Consider the following 19,558-nt stretch of genomic DNA (forward strand, 5'->3'; position numbering starts at 1 on the left):
AAACATAGGTTTATCCACGGCGTTATGGATGCCAGGATCCGCTCTGACGGTAATCTGTTAGAGCCCACTTTGACCTGATAAGTGCTCATGCTTTTCTTGAATTGAAAACACTCATGTACAGATCTCAAGTCACAATTTATTATCTTGAAAAATGTGATTTTTTTTTTTTGGTTTGTATTGTCCTTTGAAAATTACAAATATTTATTTATTCTCATAAAGAGCATAATGTAAACAGTTTGAACCAATGTTGTCAGTATCGGTATCTGTCCCTGATGGACACAGATTCAGCTGTATCTGCGGATACCGATACTCGTGAATAGTTCTGTATCGGCTCAAAAATAATAAAAAACTATTATGTATCAATCATAACATGTCACATGTTAAAAACATTAAAATAATTTTAAAATAATATTAAAAATTTATTTTTTGGTATTTTTTATATTTATTAAAAAATAACTGATTCAGGCTTGCAGAGTATCGATTTTCTGCCGATACAATGCATATCGGATACCGATACTGATAACGTTGGTTCGAACTCTTAAGGGTGAAAGTTATTATTGTAATTTGACTTATGATTTAACATGAGTTAAAAGATAATGTTACATGCAAGCCCTTGTTTGGTAGTTCTTAGAAAAATAGTCCATATCTGAAATTTCAGAAACATAAGTCTCATTTTTTAAATTAACATCAAAAGTTTGGCCCTAAATGAAATTTTATCCCGTTAAGGCTCTGGATCAGCGGTGGGAGGGGAGGCAGTAAGAGAAGGACCACCGCCCAGCTGGTACGGAAGCGAGGGATATGCCGGTCGTCCGGTGGTCGGAGAAGACTGAGCAGCAGCTGCAGCACAGCAACTCCGGTGGTCGGTGGTCACAACTGGTCGGAGGTTGATGAGGGGCGCATCACAGCAACGCCTCAGTACCTTGAGCGTGCGCCTCAGTACCTGAGGCGTACGCCTCAGAGGCGAAGCGCAGGCTCAACGCCTCGCTTCGCCTCATCGCATTTAACAACCTTGCTCTGGATCATTGTTTTAGACCCATTACACAAGCCAAGTTTAAGTTGTCTAGCTCCCCACTCATCTGGTAAGAGGACGTGTGAATGTCATCAAATTGATGAGACGTCACAAGTTGGAAACCCACAGGTGGCACCCCTTGCCTCAAGGTCAAAGTTAGGTGTAATCTTCGGTGGACAGAGGGACCTAAGCCAATGTACCGTTGATGACGGGGAGGGTTTTCCCTTTGATTATCCCAAAAAAAAAAGATGAATTCATATTTTTTGATGGCAAGGATCCTAGATCTAGCAGAAATTAATTGAAATCCAAATCCAAATAAAATTGATTTTATAAGATTTCAAACTTGATCCAAAAACACATGTTGAATCCATTATAGGATCCATATCCAAAAACTAATGTGCTGGATTCATATTTAACCCTGATGGGATCCCGATCCATTTCTGTCCATTATAGGGTTTTAACCTGAAGCTGGATTCAACACAGACTATAATAAAATCCAAACTCAACAGGATCCAAGTTGGTGCCAAAAAATTGGCTCAATTATATTCGGGTAAGAAAAGAATCCACTGAAGCCTGATCCTAATAGTTACATTTCGGATCTTAAACTAAAATTTGCCATATTTGTGAGGTATGGAGGGCCAGCTTAGGTTTACATCTCCCCTTACAAAGAACAGAAATATATACAAGTGCAGATGATCAGGGAGGGTATGGTTGTCCTTATAAGATTTGTTTTGAATTTACAACGCCCCTTCCATGTATACCCCCACCTACCCCGCACTACGACTTTCCTGGGGTGAGATGAAGATTATGAATGGGTTGGATCTGATTGGATCCGACACAAGGTCAGAACTGCATGCCCAGACGGTCAGTACCCCATGGACAATCAGGCCATACTTGAGAGAACCAGACCCGTTGGCTCTTGATACCCTTGATCATTTTCACAAATATTGTGGAATTTATTTAGATGTTGGTATAAACATGAGATATTTTGAGAAAGAAACAAACACCAATAAAATTATTATATTTTGAAAATATCATGCTTTTACTGGTTAAGGGAAAATATCTCACCTTGATAAAATCATAGGAAAATGTTTTTTTTCTGCATTTCCTTCATTTTTTATTACTTTATCCTAATATTTAAAGTTTTTTAAATTTGCAAGTTTTGCCAAGATTATTTTCCAAAGCAAACAAAATGAAAATTTCAAAAATCCAAAGTAGCTCTAGTATGGCATGATGCTCACCACTACTAACTAAAGATGGGAGGAGACATAATAACAGGCGTAACTCTCAATTAAAGAGTGAGTGCTTGCTTTCAACAAAAAGATAAAATTAAAAGAAAGAATTTAGGATAAATCTTTATTAGATCAGGTGCAATATGATTGCACAAATATTTGTATATTTATGCATTAAGCACCTGATCACCCTCAATCTTGGGGACAGGGCCTGACAGTTGTGGGGCCAAGGCCTGATGGAGGATAATTAGGTGCTTAATGCACAAATTTTGTGTCATGTAATTGCACCCGATCCGGACCTGACTCCAACTCATTCGTCCAACTCAATAGTTTAGAGTTTAAATCCTATTGTTTCTAGCTATGAAACAATCTATTTACTTTGTAAAGAAGCTATACTTTATATATCCACAGTACAAATGCTATTATTTCCAGCTTTGGCAAAAATGTTTTTTTTTTCAATAAACAAGTGAGATTTAGCTTGGCTCGTTTGGCTTGGGATCATCATAAGCCCAAGCACGGCAAGCTTCGTTTGTTCGGCTCATTTACCAAACCTATTAAGCATGCCTAGTTTATCGGCTAGGCTTGGGTAGGCTGGGACTAGTCCAAGTTTGCACCCACTTTAGCATGTCAAACCCACTAAATAGTAAGGAGTTACCAGCCATTTCCTGAGAAAATAGCATGCTTGGTTGAGAGAGAGAGAGCTGAGCCAACTGACCCTGTAGGTGTGTTCAACATGGCCAATTTATTGAAAACCAACCCTTGGACCATGTGTACCTGGCAAAAAAATGCATTTTTTTAAGTCATGAAAATTTGGTGTATTTAAAGCCGCGATTTCTGAATCACCAAAAAATATGCATATATATACACTACATTCTAGTGATTCAAAAGTTGATCCCCACCAAACAGACTATTGAAGAAAACACGGGCATTGCTTGTTTCAACTCATTGATACTATACACATCTGCACCATATACTTATCATATATATTGGGAAAATATTTGCTACTAATGAAGGTAAGGAACTAACGAGTTAAAAATCATAGATGCAAGTTGTATCGTTTCAATCTAACCATATAGATGTGTTGAGCAGGGTTTTTTTGGATCATACTTATTTTTATCTAAAAATGTGATATATATAGTTAAGATTTGCTACAGCTTAGAAAATGGGGCATAACCCCCCGTTTTAAGTTTTTTTTTTCACATCTATCACGATAGATGTGATTCAGAGGTTTTGCTTAGTGGGAACCGGTTTTGGATCGCAAGAATCCAACCTGTATACAGATTTTTTCGGCGATTCAAAAATCAATGGTTATGAAGGTATTGAATTTTTTCAACTCACAAAAACATGTTTTTTCATCAAAAAACATGATCCAAGAATGATTCATACTAAATTGAGCTCTATGAGGTTAGATTGTGTCAAAACAACTTGCTTCATGAGATTCAAACTATATATATATATATATATATATATAAAAGGACCGTTTCCAAATTAGAAATAAACAACTGTAGTCCAATACATCATAATAAACAACTCCCACCAATTTAAAGGAGCGTGTGTAAAACCAATATCATGGTTTATAGGTTGACTACTGATTGTTGAAGATGAAGGAACAACTCAAGGTTGATTGTGGAAAGGTTTGTCAAATGTGTTTGATTTGCATGTTTCTCGTGGAATGCATGTCGCACAAAATGCTGGAAGCAGTGGATGGGCATCTGCCATGTCCTAGGAATGGCGGCAAAAGGCCGTTCCCCCTCTCAAACGGGATGGTGTTCCTCCCTCTTTTCTTCTTCTTCTTCTCCAACCCCCACCCCATGTCAGGTGCAACATGATTGCACAAATATTTGCACCTTATATTGGGGAGTCAGGTGTGGGACCCAAGACCTGATGGAGGGTGATGGGGGTGCTTAATGAATAATTTTTTGTACAATCATACCGGACTCCCCCCACCCTCCCTTTTCTTCTTTTTCTTCTCTAGCTTGATTAGGCATTTTCTTTAATTTTAATCTTATGATTTAAAGTAAATAAAAAATAAAAAATGATTAGGGTTTTGAATCAATTTTTTTAATTAGAGTTTTTAATATTTAATTTGATTAGAATTTTTCTTTGATTTGATTAGGTTTTTTTCTTTGTTTTTTTATTAGAGTTTGAATTAATGCTTTTATATTTAATTTTATGGTTTATTTATAGTTTATTTTTCTTGCATCTTAGGTTTTTTGTTTTATTTATGATTTATTTTCTTGCAGTTTAGTATTTTTTTTATGATTTATTTTCTTATAATTTAGGTTTTATTTATGATATATTTTTTTGCAGTTTATTTATTTTCAAATAAAAAATATAATTTCCTATATGAGTTAAAACTAATGTTAGACGAAAAACAGTTGTTAAAAAATAGACATTTATGTTCTACTTTTTTGTCCAACCTAGGACAAGCAATCAAACCACCGTAAGAGAGAGTTTTCTTGGTAGCAGGAAGTGCATATTGAAGTTTTATATCAAAGATATTAAAAAATATATATAACAGTAAACTAAAATAAATTGATATGACACCAGCCACGAGTTCAGATGCAATTACATTGCACAAAAAATGTGCCCCACTATACCTGGCCACCCTCCATCTTTAGGATACAGGCGTACAGCTGTCGGCCATCGAGCCCAACAGCAGATGAAGGGTGGCAAGGTGCAGCTGCACACATTCTGTGTACCATTACACCTGATCTCCATTCTCACTCATTTCTAAAGGAGACTGGTGAACGGCATTCAAGGCAATTCGGACCTTGTCCTGCCTCATTCTAAAGGAAGCCAAGTACGAGTGGGCGTTTGCCAAAGTGTGGGCATGTTACATCATTTTGTAGATGCATGTGAATCACTTGACAGTTGACACCATCAGATGCAACAGTGTTTGTCGCCTTAAGAAGTTCTCAACTCAATCATGCAATAGAATCCTAGGCAAAGGCTCATGCTTTTTCACTTTAATATAGATTTGAAGTTCTCGATGCACTTCGCTCGTGGGCTGTTTGGTGGATGGAAGAGGCCAAATGTGGTTTGCAATGGCAATCAATGGAAAATAGACAACTCATTTAGTTGAGCAGTTGGGCCAATAATTTACACAGCAGGTGGGAGAGAAGAGAACCATGTGCTAGTGCCATTGGTCATGGATGAAATGAATGTGTTGCAAGTGAGTGCATGAACAGTGCAGCATGATCTTGCTTGCTGCACTGTTGTTTATTATTGTCTGATTAGCATCATAGGCTCACTTCTTCGGGGTGGGTATGACCCCATTTTAACCTGGACTGGATCCAAGTTCAGAGTTATTTATATAAGGCCCCCAGTAGGTAATCGTATAGGACCCATAGAATCTGAGTAGTACATGAACCCAAAATTTTCAAACCTCAGAACAACATATTTTTACATCAAAAAATTATATATGATCCAAGAGTCGATTTTTACTATTTTGACTAGGTTGAATACAATGATGAGGTCGATCAAAATAACCTCCCCATGTAAGTTCCAACTAAAAGGTTTCTTACTCACAAAGGGCAGCAAATACTAGCCCATAGTACTTATCACATTAGAATTAAAAAATAATAAAATGAAAAAACCCAAAAATCTATTTAGCATTTTTGCATCACAATATATATATAGGTTAATCTAACATTAAACTAGTTATGTTTAACTTTAGATGAATTCAACCATATGGAAATTGCAAACACCTTTAAAATAATGATATTTTTTAAAATGCAAGGTTACTTTTTGAGGTTTATAAGCTTTTTGAACTTGAAGAGAATTGAAAAGTAAAATACTTTTTCAAACAAAAAGTAACTTTATGAAGCTATCAAAGTTACCTTTTTGACATCAAAGTAGCCTTGCATTTTAAAAAATGACATTATTTTAAAAGTGTTTTTAGTCATTTTCATAAGGTTGAATCTACTTTAATGTTAGATTAACCCTATATATATATATATATATATATATATATATATATATATATATATACATAAAGCTACATAACAATTGAACTAGAGTTTAAATCACATTTCTTTTCATATTCTTTAATGTTTTCATGATCAAACCCTATAGATGTGTGATGTGCATAGTTTGTTTAGTAGAAAATAGATTTTCAAAATGCTTGGCCATAGTACTTATATCACATCAGAATTACAAAACAAAAAAAAACTGGAAAAATTATTTAGCATGTTTGCATCACTATATATATATAGGGTTGCTTTTCGAAAATGTGTGTTAATCTCACATTAAAGTAGTTGTGTTTAACTTTAGATGAATTCAATCTTATGAAAATGACTAAAACACTTTTAAAATAAAAATATTTTAGAAAAGGTAAGGTTGCTTTTCGAGGTTTATAAGCCTTTTGAACTTATAGATAATTGAAAAGTAAAACACCTTTTCAAAAAAAAATAACTTTATGTAGCTATCAAAGTTACCTTTTTAATATAAATCTGTCATTATTTTAAGAGTGTTTTAGTCATTTTTATAAGTTTAAATTCATCTAATGGTAAATACAACTAGTTTAATGTTAGATTAACCCTATATATACAAAGGTACATAACTATTGAACTAAAGTCAAAATTACATTTTTTTATATTCTTTAATGTTTTTATGATCAAAAGTTTCTTTAGTAGGAAATAGATTTTCAATTATATGATTGTGACATGTAAATAGGATTTCAAAGGCTTTAAAAATCAATGACCCACAATGTACTAAAACTGCTTGACTAAAAATTATGTTATGAAAAAATGTAATATGGGGTTTGACCTTTACCAAAAGAATCATTTATTTATTTATTTTATGATTAGGATAATTGGGGTTACCCCCTAACTACGTATACATGGTGAGTGCTTGAGATGGGTCCAACACAAGACACCTTATCAACCCAATACAACCCATCTGCCACCTTACGTATTAGAGAGAACAAGTTGGAGAGAAGTAGGCAAGGGCTCCTAAGTCAAAGATCAATCTGAACAAAATTCAGAATAGTAGTAGACGAGGTCAAAGGCCCTTCATAATAGGTTCTTAATACTGCCAGCCATCATTGCTCGAACAAAAACTGGTAACAACACTAAAGCACCTGTAATTTGGGTTGTAGATGCCAAGAGTCCCTATTTGAAAAATCTGCTTTGCAACCAATATCAAATTCCTACCCACCAAAATATATAGCAAAGCATCCAACCTGCACCGAATATGCAGGGGCAATAATAAGGTCACCTTAAAGCCATAACCGCTTAGCTTCCTACCTCCCATCAGTCCAATCAAGTTTAAAAAATGATAGCTTTCTAACTCCCATTAGTCCAATCAAGTTTTAAAAATGACTTGGCAACAATATGCCCATATCCCACCTGAAGTGGATCTAAGGATGGGCACAAAATCTTATAGTTACTATTTCCAATCCTCGGTGGAATACAAGAATCAATACCCCTCCAACCTCAAACAATGCTTTGCCAAATATAAGAACCACCAATTTTTTATCTTCTTAATGCTTAAATCTAAATTTATGCATCTCTAATCATGTCTGAAAATTTTGTATGCATATCATAAAGATTTTTATCGTTCTTGATGCATAAATCCAATTTTATGCATCTCTAATCATGTGTGAAAATTTCTGCATGCATACCATAAAGATTTTTATTGTTCTTGATGCTTAAATCCAAGTTTATGCATCTCTAATCATGTCTAAAAATTTTTTCATGCATACCATGAAGATTTTTATCATTCTTGATGTTTAAATCCAAAAATTTGCAGACAAGTTTAGGAATGCAGAAAATCAATTTTAAGTATCAAGAACATAAAAAATATAGTATATACATGCAAAAATTTGCATACATGTTTATGGATGCAAAAAATCAATTTTAAGCATTAAGAACATTAAAAATACATAGTATATAGATGCAAAAATTTGCAGACATGTTCAAGTATACAAAAAATTAATTTTAAGCATCAAGAACATAAAAAATACATAATATATACATGCAAAAAATTGCAAAAATATTCAGGAATGCAAAAAATCAATTTTAAGCATCAAGAACATAAAAACTACATAGTATACATGCAAAAACATGTTCAGGGATGCAAAAATTCAATTTTAAGCATCAAGAAAGAACATAAAAAGTACATAGTATATAAGTGAAAAAATTTGCAGACATGTTCAGGGATGGAGAAAATCAATTTTAAGCATCAAAAACATAAAAAATACATGGTATATATATGTATAAATTTTCAGATATGATTAACCTTTAAACCTATATGATTTAAGACATGCTAAACCCTCTTCTATCGAAAAAAGAAAGGAACTCGTACCTTGCTTTGCTGAAATATGTGAAAAGCAATAGAAGAAGAAGAAGAAGGTGGATAAGGTAACACCCTTCTCTCTCTCTTTCTTTCTTTCTTTCTTTTTTCTCTCCCTCTCTCTCCTTCTTTTTCTCTCTTCTTTTGTCCTCTCTCTTTCTCTCTCTTCTCTTTCCTCTTTTCCTTCCTCTCTTTGTCTCTCTACTTGACATTTTCTAGAGAGAGAAAGAGGCTTTGTTCTCTCTCTTTAAAAAACCTTTTAGGGGGTGACGCCCCCCTTCTAGTATGTTTTTTGTGTAGGTAGAACTCTATCCTATCATAACACACACACACACACACACACACACACACACACACATATATATATATATAATGTTTCTTAAAATTTTAAAAAGTTATGGATGGATTATGGGTCTAGATTGGACACATGATTCAAATCCATATCCATTTGAATTTTAGCCCATTCATGGGCACTAGTCAATATGGATCCTAGACTAGGTCCAGATCCATATTGATGTCAACCCATATATCGACATTGACTTTGATCCAAGTAAGAAAAACCCAAAATAGAGGTCGGTCTAATTTAAAAAATATATTTTTTGGACCAACCCATATCCAAAATTGCCAAATCAGATCTCCTATGAGATCTACGTTTCATAACAAATCTAACTAGGGTCCTAGCTCCATTAAACTCTTGAATTTTGCCTGATTTTAACATGATTTTAACCTAAAATTAATTTGAATTTTGCTCGAATTTAAAAGTTAATGAATAAAATTTGCAGGTGTTACACATCATGTATGAATCTCTTCAATGGGCCCTGGACCATGTCTAGGCCCATATTAACGCAAGTATTTAATTATTTATTAATTTTGACATATCAAATATAATTATTTATTTAAAAATTATATTTTTGAACTTGAAAATACTAGGAAAATTTACATGATATTACAATTAGAGGAGCGAAAAATAAAAAGTGAGGCATCTATTGGTGATTCCTTGAAGCTATATTATAATAAAGTGGTACTCAAATATTAATACTAAGCACAAGAGGTTTGCTTAAGCCCATGTAAACCTTGTTTAAATGACAAACATAGTTAGGAAACTGAGGATCTTGATATCTAGGAGGTTGTTGCATATACACCTTTTCATCAAGAGTGTCATTAAAGAACACATTATTCACATCTAGCTGATAAATTCATCTAACTCTGACTAAGCAGCTGATAAGACAACATGAATAGTAGGTGGTTTCATAACAGGGCTGACCGTTTTGAAATAATCAATACCTTTTTCTTGATGAAATCCCTTGGCTACTAACCGTGCATTGTACCTCTCAAAAGTATATTTTTCTTTTTAATGCGGTAAGTCCACTTGCAACCAATAATATTTTGCGAAGGATTTGGTGGTGCAAGTGTCTATGTGGCATTTTTGTGAAGAACAGAGAGCTCTGCATTCATAGCATCATGCCAATGGGATTCTTTTTAAGCTTGGTTGGAAAAAGTAGCTTTAACATCAACAAAAAGATCAGTGAGGGCAATGAACCACTGATATTTGGTAGCTTGAAATAACCTAAGTTTGAGTGTCCCATCCTAGGCGAGAGTAATCATGGGATGGGTTTGTTGAGGCATAGGACGAGGAGCCGTTGGAATTTTTTTGGGTTTGGTGTAAAAGTCTTTTCATGTTAGATTTCTTTTGTTTTGATCCTTCCTCATTTGTTTTAGCTTCTAGACGGTTCTTTATTGTGGATCTGGGTTGTGAGTCATTGGGCTTTAGAGCATATGTGCTAACAATTAGGCATGTTAGGGCCACACAAAACATAGAAATACTCTAATGCATGTGGTAATTCTCTTTGTAAAACACAACATGCAAAAAATTTGTATATGTGCAGTCATTTCTGTATTTGGTGTGGTCTCAGTACTTTGTCAAGTACTCATGCCTGATCATTGGATCTACTACACATTTTTTGCCAGGTGAGTGTTGATGTCCCAACGCCTCCTCAAACCTATACTACATTTAGTCTTGAGATTGTAGATAACAATCCATTTGATGACATATATGCACTTAACATCTCCATTACCCTGCAATAATGTATGATCAAACATAGTAGTTAAAGATGAGCAAACAAGAGACTAAAATTAAGCCAGAGATTGATTGGATCAAAGGAAGATGCCTTGTATAAGATAAATATCTAGTCTTCCAAGAGCTTATACATTTCTTAATGCTTGTGATAAGTTGCCAACAAAGTTTAGAAGCCAATTTACCACCAAAAAGTGACATTGTTGAACACTTCAAAGGCCAAAATTATGCACCTCTTAAAGCATTAAAGAAAAACATTGCATCACCCTAAATCAAATTGAAGGTGACAATTAAGGTTTGCTCCCATTCACAAACATAACAACACTATACTGAAAATCCTTCAAAAATAGTGTGGATCCTTGAATTTTTTAAGGGTTTAAAAAAACAAGTTTTCTACAAAGAAAAATATTTTTAAACAAGGGCCCTATTATCGTCGTGAAAATTTTCCCTCTTCCCTTCCCTTGCGGGAGAGAGAAGAAAATGCTTTCGCGAGTCAAACTTGACCAGAGTTTTGAAAATTTGTTTTGAAATACTCGCCTCCGTTTTGAAAATAGCGGGAAAATCCATAGGATGGGGCTCGACCTGTCGGTACGAGGTTCGACCATTCTTGCCGCCTTTAACAGGGGTAATCGAACCAAGGACCAAAAAATGTGCTTGACTTAGTTGAATTATCAAAATTGTGTTCTATCCTAAATGCACAGAGAATTCAGGCATGTGCTATGAAATTTTGTAAAATGCAAGTTAGAAAATATGATGCATGCTTAGAAAATTTGCTTTTGAAGTTGGAAAATATTTATAAAGAAAAAAATGGAAATCAGCATCTCAGGAAACTTTGATGAAAAGGATTTGAAATCTCGAGAAAATTTATAAAGGTTTGAGAAAAATCATGAATGGATGAAAATCTTGAGAAAATAGAAAGAGTTCTTGAGAAAAGATGAGCATTTGAAAAGGAAAACATTTGTCAGGACAATTCTAACTTTTAAATTTTTTATTTGGAAAACGATTGAAATTCATTGGAAAGCTCTTTGGAGAAGGAAAATTAAAACTTAGGAAATTGAAATCCGGAGAATATTGTCCTTGAAATATCTGAAAATCGATCTTGATTTTTGAGAAAGATGAGAAACTCCTTTTGAAAATGAATCCTAAGAAAATAACCTTTTCCAGGGAAAATCGTGAAAAACTTGACTTGGGAAATCCAACTTTGAAAATTTTCAGAGTTTCTTGAGGAATCGATTTCTTTGAAAATGGAGTTTTGTGATTTTATCAAAGGGAAAACATGTGCTTTCATGATGCAAACTATCCTGAATGTATTTTATGAAAGCTTCTTTTCAGGAAAGTATGCAAATTTAGAATTAAACTAAGGTGAGATTACCACATATTCCGACTATGGCCGTGAATATGTTTGTAATTCACTTAGTTAATTCTAAAAGATCTTTTAAACATTGAAAATATGCAGTGAATTTTGAAAGATAGCCTAAGAGTGTAGGCTCAGTGTGACTGGTAGAAAGATGATGAATCTGGGTCTCGTCCATATTCCGACTAGGGCCGTAAATATGGACTCCACCGAGTTCATCAACTCCCTAAGAGTTGGTGCACATGCCATTCGTATACATCCATAGTGCTTTTGAAATAAAATACATGAATCACATAATCAGGATATTGCATGAATTCAAACTATATGATATGCATCCTAGTCTAAGCAAAAAAGTAAATCTCTTATTCCACAATTTATATTATTACATCACTAATTAAAATGAAAGAAAAGGAAATTGTAGACTTCAGCTCCTTCCTTTGAATGTCCCTGCCAAACTTGAAATGGGGTTAGCTCAAATATGTGGGTTTTTCCAAGATTTTCCAACAATATCTTGAGATTATTGGACTAAGTTGGATATAAACCCTATTTTCACACTTTCTTGATATTTGAAATGATGCAAATGCAAGAAAATTCAGTGATAAAGAATTTGAAATTCGGAATTAGGGTCAAAATGACCAAAATACTCCTGATATTGAAGTTATATCTTTAAAATCAGGGTTTTTGAAGGAATTTTGGTAAAATTTGAGATTTTGAAATTTGAATTGAATCAAATGATAATAAAATGCATGATGAGATATGATGACATGTTGTTAAACACATTAGGGCTGTAAAAATCAGAATTTGACATTTGCAACTTAGCCAAAATAATGAATTTCGCTTGTTTTTCGCTTGGATCAGGGTCCCGCAGGGCCTTGTTTGGATGATACGACTAAACCGAGCATCCAACGATTTTCAAATACTGTCAAATTCGGCAGAGAGCACCTTTCTACCCTTATAAACAACCTAGAATGGTAAAATGCATGAAAAGACATGGCCTAGATGCAAAATGTCAAAGAAAATCTAAAAATAGGCAAATTTCGCATACGGGCCCGAACCAAATGTAGTATTTAATGCAATAATGCAACATTCTACCATAGAAACATCTGAAATTTTTCAGACTGCTAAATGACATGAAAATAAGCAATTTTGGCTTTTACAGCCCCGGGATTTGAACTACGGTGAGTTGGACAACGGGAATTTGGTTCTGACGGAGGTAAAATCAACCTGTGCTGATGTAAAATTGAATGGAAAATAGCATCCCACCATAGAAACTCCTGAAATTTAAATGGGGAACTAATGACATGTTCGGGAACAACTTTTATTTTTATGTATTTGGAATTTGGTCAACAGGAACAGGGATAAAATTATGACATTACATGCCTAAATCAGAAGAACAAATGAAAATGCAAAAATAGGAGATTGACAAGAAAAATCCGAAACGGATATTAAGACTGTCCTAAAAATCATACAATTTCGGAGTCAAACAGAGGACATTTGGAACATGACATTCATTTTTTACAGATCTGGATTTGGAGCTATATTCAGAGAGAACCCATCAACTTAAGTCGATCCAGAGTCTAAGAGGCTCAAATCAAGCTCTGACACATGTCCTTAACTCTCGGTTTTTTGTAAGATGCCAGAAAAATTCAGAAAACTCAGATAAAATCAGATTAAATACTAGACATCATCTCGCATTCATGACATTTTTTGGATCGAGAATCAAATCTTATATGAGGAAGATATCGATTTTACAAGTCAGAAATAAATTTTCAAAATGTTTCCCGAGTAACAAAACCCGACTAAGCATTTCGAACTTTAAACGTAGTAACTGAATTCAAATCGTTCCGATTTTTTTTTAGATTGTTAAGGACACTTAAGGGCACATACTGTGATTTTGTTAGCATTTTTAAAGAAAAATAAATACATGAAATGATGAACGGACTGACTGACAAAAATAGAGAACTACAGAAATGAAGCAGGATGCATAAAACATCGAATAAATTCATAGAACATGCTATTTTAATGAAACAAAATATAAATCTACCCTATTTTAATGCAGGATCATGATGGAATGCAAAAATTGAATCAAGGAAGCGTAAGAAAAATCTTTTGATATGCGTCATTTTATGAGAATAGCTCGATTCATCCATCGGATAAGCTCTTTCTTCAAAACGACAATACAAATCAAGGCAATGGTATTACTATGATAAAACCAATTGGAATAGAAGTGCACCTTGCGTTCTCCTGCAGTTTTGGAACTCCCGAAGTGAGCGGCTATGAATGGCTTCTCTCGTCCTTCGATCTGGGCTTCAGAAGGTTCACGAAAATCGACCCACACGCCTAGGTTGAGCTTGAAGTGATGCGAGCAAGACTAGTGCTTCAATGCACTCTCTCAAATGAGCCCAGAAGAGGCGTGAATTCAGAAAAGCTAAAATCGAATTCTACAGAAAATATTGATTAAAGTTCAAAATCCAAAGAAGCCCCCTCTTCAGCTGGGCATGGGCTGAGGTATTTGTAGAAATTTTGGAATTTTTTGAAATTCAAACAGAGTCAATCTGATCCTTCCATGTGGCGCCATCTCAGGGCATGCCATTTGGATTTTTGGAATAAATAAAATATGAATTTTGTGGGTGAGACACCTCAGCAGGGGAGTTTGAAAATTTTCAAAAACTTTGCTTGATTTTCTATGCAGGAATTCCCCCTGTGGCGCCACCTCATAAGAGGTTTGAAATTCAAAGCTGGAGGAAGGGGAGAATGCCATGTGGCGCCACCTCAGAGTGGCTCCACACTGACATGTGTCAGAAAAACAAAGCAGTGGACTCAGATGGCGCCACCTCAGAGGAGTTTGAATGTTTAAATTTCTGCTTTTTATGGATGAAGCAGAGGTTGACATGTGGTGCCACCTCAGGGTGGCTCCATACTGCCATGTGGCAAGAGGACAGGGGCAGAGGGAGCAGAAGACGCCACTTCAGAGGAGGGTTGCTTCCACTTTTCCTGATGCAGGGAGATTTAGACATGTGGCAGTTCAGGATGGTTCTGCCTTTGACAAGTGTCAGCTAGCTGGAGGAGTCTCTTCAAATGGCGCCACCTCAGGGAGGAATTTGAAATTCATATGAGGTTGGCTCTGGAAGAATGGAGGGTGGCCATGTGGCATCACCTCTAGGAGATCCTGCAGTGACACATGGTGGGAGGGAAGAGAAGGAGGAGAAGGACATGTGGCGCCATCTCAAAAAATGAAATTAGGGAAGAGACTTCAAGATTTAAGCCACCTCAGCCTGGGTTTGAACTCTTGAATTGTTGCATTTTCTGAAGGAGGTAAAGAGTGACATGTGTCACTTGCTTTTTCTGAGAAAAGCAGAGAGAGACATGTGTCCCTTGCTTTTTCTGAAAAGAGCAGAAGGTGACATGTGTCACTTGCTTTTTCTGAGAAAAGAAGAGAGAGACATGTGTCCCTTGCTTTTTCTGAGAAGAGCAGAAGGTGACATGCGTCACTTGCTTTTTCTAAGAAAAGCAAAGAGAGACATGTGTCCCTAGCTTTTTCTGAGAAGAGCAAAAGGTGACATGTGTCAGTCTGCTTTTTTTGAGGAAAGGAGAGAGTGACATGTGTCACTTGCAGGAGGAGTACTTCAAGTGGCGCCACCTCAGGGGAGACAAACTCTGCTTTTTCTAGACAAGGCAGAACATGACACATGGCGTCTCAGGGTGGCATTGGAATGACACATGGCAAGGGATGAAGGTGGTAGACATTGACACCTGGCATAGAATAAAGAGGTAGCTAATGACATGTGGCACCATCTTAAAGTGGCCCCACACTGACATGTGTCAGAGGATGGAGAGAGAGAGAGAATGACACGTGGCGCTACCCCTGGGCGAACCCCACGTTGACACATGGTAGGGGAATGGAAGGAGAGAGAAAATGGCTCAATGGCGCCAATTCAGGGACAAGGCTCCTATATTTTAGGGCTTTTCAAAATTCAAGTTTTTTCAAAAGAAAAGCCTACGTGGCACCACCTCAGGGTGGGCCCCACATTGCTTCTTTATTGAAATAAAGGCAAGCCAGTAAAACCTCTTTTTGGATTTTTCATAAAAACTTAGACTAACTGGCAAATAAGAAATAAATTGCAGAAATTTTGAAAGGTGTGGCCCTTGTAGGGCGATTTTGTATAAGAATGATATTTGAAATTGCTGACAAAAGGGCAAAATCTGAGATAAAATGGCTAATTTCAAAACTAAAATCTATATTGAAAACTATCCAGATCGTTTCCTAAGAAAATATTTTGGAATTCAGAGTCCTGGGGGTAAAATGAGGAGAATCGATAATTTTGAAGACCCAGGGTTTTGAAATCGATTTTGAAAAGGGTTAAATCTCGAATCTTGATTGAGGATTTTAAAATCGAGAGTTCTGGACCTCGAAATGACATGCTGTGCAATGAAATGATATGAAATGCTCATGCAATGCTATGCAAAGACATGTTTCAAGAAATACTACTCTGAATCAGGAATTGGCAATTCTAGCTTTTTGTCCAAAATAGGATTTTGAAAATGTGCAGTTTGAAGATGTTTCTGAACCTAAATATAGAAATTTTGAGGTTCAAGAATGAAATTTTAGACTTTCTGCAAGGTTCAATCTCAAAAAATGACCATTTTACCCTTCATTGCTTTCGAAGAACTGAAATGTGATAATTGGTGGAGATGTCAGGAAGGTGAGTGAAAATTTGGGGTGTTTACAGATGCCCCTCTTTGCTACTAAGCCGGCTTGTGGCTGAGCTTAGTGGCAAAGAAAACACGCCAAATTTGGGCTATATAAAATGCCCCAGTTAGAAGGATATGACTGAGTATAGCAATATTAGCTCGGTGAAGCTGGTAGATATGAAATGGAGAAAGAAGAGGCAAGATTCACTCTGCGGTAGTGAAATTCAGGTTTTTGCCCTTATCCTGGATGAGACAGAAAATACCTCGTATGGAACGAAGCTCAGGTTTGAACCCTTGACCTGATTGGGGAATGGAATATCTCATCGAAATGAGACTCAGGTTTGTACCCTTAACCTGATCGGGTGAAAAATGGAATATTAGAAGGTGAATAAGACAACTCTTCTCGAAGAGGCACGAGGCGATGGAAGTGGGATTGTAAGAAGCAATCTTGGAGGATGATCAAGACGATCCGGTGACTTTTCCATCAGTGTGAAATATGAATAAGGTAAGGAGTAAGACGATTCTTTCGACAACGCAAACGATGGACATGCCAATCTTTTGACGAGAATAAGGTAACTCTTTCGGCAACGTGAAAGACAGACAAGGCAAACTCTTTTAGAGAGGAGTAAGACAACTCTTTTGACAACACAAAAGATGAATAAGGCAATCTTTCCAACGAGTAATAAGGCAACTCTTTTGGCAATGCGAAAGATGAACGTAGGCAATCCAAAGGAACAAGGCGATTCTTTCGACAATGTGAAAGGTGACAAAGGCAATCCAAAGGAGCAAGACGATTCTTTCGACGACACGAAAGATGACAAAGGCAATCCAAAGAAGCAAGGCGATTTTTTTCGATAACGCGAAAGATAGATTCTTTTGACAACGCGAAAGATGACAAAGGCGATCCAAAGGAACAAGGTGATTCTTTCGACGACACGAAAGATGACAAAGGCGATCCAAAAGGAACAAGGCGATTCTTTCGACGACACGAAAGATGACAAAGGCAATCCAAAGGAACAAGGCGATTCTTTCGACGACACGAAATATGACAAAGGCAATCCAAAGGAGCAAGGCAATTCTTTTGACAACACGAAAGATGACAAAGGCGATCCAAAAGGAACAAGGCGATTCTTTTATGACACGAAAGATGACAAAGGCAAATCAAAGGAACAAGGTGATTCTTTCGACAACACGAAAAATGACAAAGGCAATTCAAAGGAGCAAGGCGATTCTTTCGATAACACGAAAGATGGCAAAGGCAATACAAAGGAGCAAGGCGATTCTTTCGATAACACGAAAGATGGATTCTTTCGACAACGCGAAAGATGACAAAGGCTATCCTTTCGGAGAGAAGGCGAATCTTTCAACAACGCGAAAGATGAATAAGGCTATCCTTTCGGAGAAAAGGCTAATATTTCAACAATGCGAAAGATGAAGAAGGCTATCCTTTCGGAGAGAAGGCTAATCTTTCAACAACGCGAAAGATGATAAAGGCTATCCTTTCGGAGGGAAGGCTAATCTTTCAACAATGCGAAAGATGAATAAGGCTATCCTTTCAGAGAGAAGGCTAATCTTTCAACAATGCGAAAGATGATAAAGGCTATCCTTTCAGAGAGAAGGCTAATCTTTCAACAATGCAGAAGATGATAAAGGCTATCCTTTCGGAGAGAAGGCTAATCTTTCAACAACGCGAAAGATGATAAAGGCTATCCTTTCGGAGAGAAGGTTAATCTTTCAACAACGCGAAAGATGATAAAAGCTATCCTTTCGGAGAAAAGGCTAATCTTTCAACAACGCGAAAGATGATAAAGGCTATCCTTTCGGAGAGAAGGCTAATCTTTCAACAACGCAAAAGATGATAAAGGCTATCCTTTCAGAGATAAGGCTAATCTTTCAACAACGCGAAAGATGATAAAGGCTATCCTTTCGGAGAGAAGGCTAATCTTTCAACAACGCGAAAGATGATAAAGGCTATCCTTTTGGAGATAAGGCTAATCTTTCAACAACGCGAAAGATGATAAAGGCTATCCTTTCGGAGAGAAGGCTAATCTTTCAACAATGCGAAAGATGATAAAGGTTATCCTTTCGGAGGGAAGGCTAATCTTTCAACAATGCGAAAGATGAATAAGGCTATCCTTTTGAAGAGAAGGCTAATCTTTCAACAATGCGAAAGATGATAAAGGCTATCCTTTCGGAGAGAAGGCTAATCTTTCAACAATGCGAAAGATGAATAAGGCTATCCTTTCGGAGAGAAGGCTAATCTTTCAATTATGCGAAAGATGAAGAAGGCTATCCTTTCGGAGAGAAGGCTAATCTTTCAACAACGCGAAAGATGATAAAGGCTATCCTTTCGGAGAGAAGGCTAATCTTTTAACAACACGAAAGATGATAAAGGCTATCCTTTCGGAGATAAGGCTAATCTTTCAACAATGTGAAAGACGACATAGGAAAATCTTTTGAAGGGGTCAAGATGCATCAATATGGACATCAAGCTCTCACTTAATGTCAGAATATCTAGAAAATATTGTCAAAATGTTAAAAATTTATTGTTGATTCAAAGTAATTGAAAATGATGCTCATTGTTGTGAAAATATTCCTTCTTTTCTACCTGAAGTATTACCTTTAAACAGGATTGACTTCATAGAATCAAGATTTGGAATCCAAATTGCTTGCGATTGACCTTCTTCAAGGAAGCTATCAATTTCTTTGATATGAGCAAGAAAGAAAGAATTTAATATTATGAAAGCGATTGATGAAAGAATATTAATAATAGAATTTCACAAATTTAAAGAAGATTCTTGATAGATTTGACAATTTGATATCTTGGGAGTTTCTCTCATGATAATCTTTCTGCACTCTTTTTGGGCTCTTTTGGGCTTCAATTACATTCTCCTTCATTT

The sequence above is a fragment of the Nuphar pumila genome, chromosome 1 (assembly GCF_984573655.1).
Source record: "Nuphar pumila chromosome 1, dmNupPumi1.hap1.1, whole genome shotgun sequence".
Classification (NCBI taxonomy): Eukaryota; Viridiplantae; Streptophyta; class Magnoliopsida; order Nymphaeales; family Nymphaeaceae; genus Nuphar; species Nuphar pumila.